Here is a 2,321-nt window from a genome sequence, read left to right as displayed (position 1 = left end):
ACTGTCCACAAATGTCATTGCATCAGTCACTTGTTCAGAAGCCTTAGGAGCTCCCCACTGCCTGTGTGGTACAGAGCCCAAGCGCCTGAACTAAGGCAAAACACCAAGCTAGGGATTCAAGAAGCCCCTACGAACTCTGAACGAGGTAAATAAAACTGAATCCACACCTAGATAAACCATAATAAAACTGCTGGAAATCAAGGGAAAAGACAATCTTAAAAGCAACTGGAGAAAAAGACAGATTATGCAAAGGTACAACAGTTAGGCTTACAGATGACTTCTAAATAGAAATAATAGGAGCCACAAGACAATAGTGACATATCTAATGCTGTATCTAATGTGCTGAAAGAAAAGAATTGCCATTGTAGAATTCAATACGCAGTCAAATGTGTTTTAAGAATGGACGTTAAATATACATCTCCAGACAGACACACAGGCACATTTGAGAATTTGTCATCAGCAGAGCCACCATGAGGGAAAACATTAAAGGGTATTCTTCAGACACAAGAAAAATGAACCCAGGTGGGTGATCAGAGATGCAGAAAAGACAAGCAACAGTAAGGGTAATGTGTGGATATAATACTGACTATAGCAAAACACTACTAATGTCTTGTGGGGTATTAACTATCAAGAGGAGTTTAGAAAATGACAGCAATGGCTTATAAATCTGGAGGGGGTAAGTGAAGTTAAGGTGTTTGAAACTCATTGCACTGTCAAGGAGAAGGGCATAATTATCAACTACTATTGCCTCTTGGTAAGTTAAGAATGCAGGGCTTCCCTGGTGGCGCAGTGGTTGAGAGTCCGCCTGCCGATGCAGGGGACACGGGTTCGTGTTCCGGTCTGGGAGGATCCCACATGCCGCGGAACGGCTGGGCCCGTGGGCCATGGCCACTGAGCCTGTGCGTCCGGAGCCTGTGCTCCACAACGGGAGAGGCCACAACAGTGAGAGGCCCACGTACCGCAAAAAAAAAAAAAGAATGCATATTGTAGTCTTCAGGATGACTACTAAGAGAATAGTAGAAGAGTGAAAAACTTAATTAATGTGTGATTTTGGTGAGTCAAGGATGAATGCTATTGTCTTACTATTACTAAAAGAATAGTAAAAAAGTGAAATATTTCCAAGCTAATAGAGGGCGAAAGTGGAATAAGAGAAAACCATCCACTCAGAAGGAGGCAAGAAAGGAGAGAAAAAGGAACATAGCACAGATGGGACAACTGGTATTGAGCAAGAAGGTAGATTTAAACCCCAGTACACGAGTAATTACATAATATAAATGGACTAAAAGTCAAAGATTGTCAAACTGGATTTTGTAAAAATGATACGCTATTTGAAGGCATATGTCTAAACCTTAAGACAAAAATTGACAGAGAACATATGAAAAAGATATGGTATGAAAACTCTAACCAACAGAAAGCCAGTGATGAAGCTAAATGACAAAGGAGACGTTAAGGGAGAAACACTACTAGAGATGAAAAGGGACATTTCATGATGATCTAAAGTTTTGCTCTACAGGAAGTGTTAGGATTCTAAATTTATATGCACCTAGTAACACAGCCTCAAAACATATAAAGCAAACATCGTTCATATTAAAAGAAGAAACACAAATTACAAACATGTTGAGATTTTTAAAAACATTCTCAATGATGGAACAAAAAGACAAAAAAAAATCAATATGAGAATTTAAGTTGGAACAACATCATTGGCAAACTTGATTTAATGGATCAATTCTTTCTTAGATAATTTCACAATTAAGATTTGAAGGCAGTCTAGGGTAGTGGTTACACACAGGAGCTTTGGAGTCAGGCAGACCTGGATTCAAGTTCTGCCACAACTACTTTATGCAAGTGAACTTGGATAACTTCCTTCACCTCTGTGAGCCTCAGTTTTCCCGACTGTAAAGTGGGGTGAATACCAGTATAGACCGCATGGGGTCATTGTGAGGATGAACAGAGATGATGCAGGTGGAGTGCTTGCCCCAGAGTGGTTCCCAGGCCGACCTGTCCCTGCCATACCTTGCTCTTTTCCCGCAGCGTCATAGAGATCAGGCTCTGCTCGGTACTGCTCCTTTTCAGCTCCACCCTCAGCTTCCTCATTTCTTTTTCCATGTCATGGATTTGCTGAAAGAGTTCCAACAACAGGGAAGTCAACTTCAGAACTCATTTCATCTGGTTCATTAAGGCAGAAACCTAGTCTGGGATTCGCTTCATTCCTTCCCTTGGGGGACAATTCCACATCTTTGAGGCAAAGTAGACTTTCTTTCAACGGATGCAATGAAAGGGCTGGGTGAGGGAAAATTTGAGTTTCTTTTGAAGATCAGCAT

Source organism: Mesoplodon bidens (assembly GCF_964165515.1).
Source record: "Mesoplodon bidens genome assembly, contig: HAP1_SCAFFOLD_118, whole genome shotgun sequence".
NCBI lineage: Eukaryota > Metazoa > Chordata > Mammalia > Artiodactyla > Ziphiidae > Mesoplodon > Mesoplodon bidens.
Note: the sequence above shows the minus strand (reverse complement) of the source record.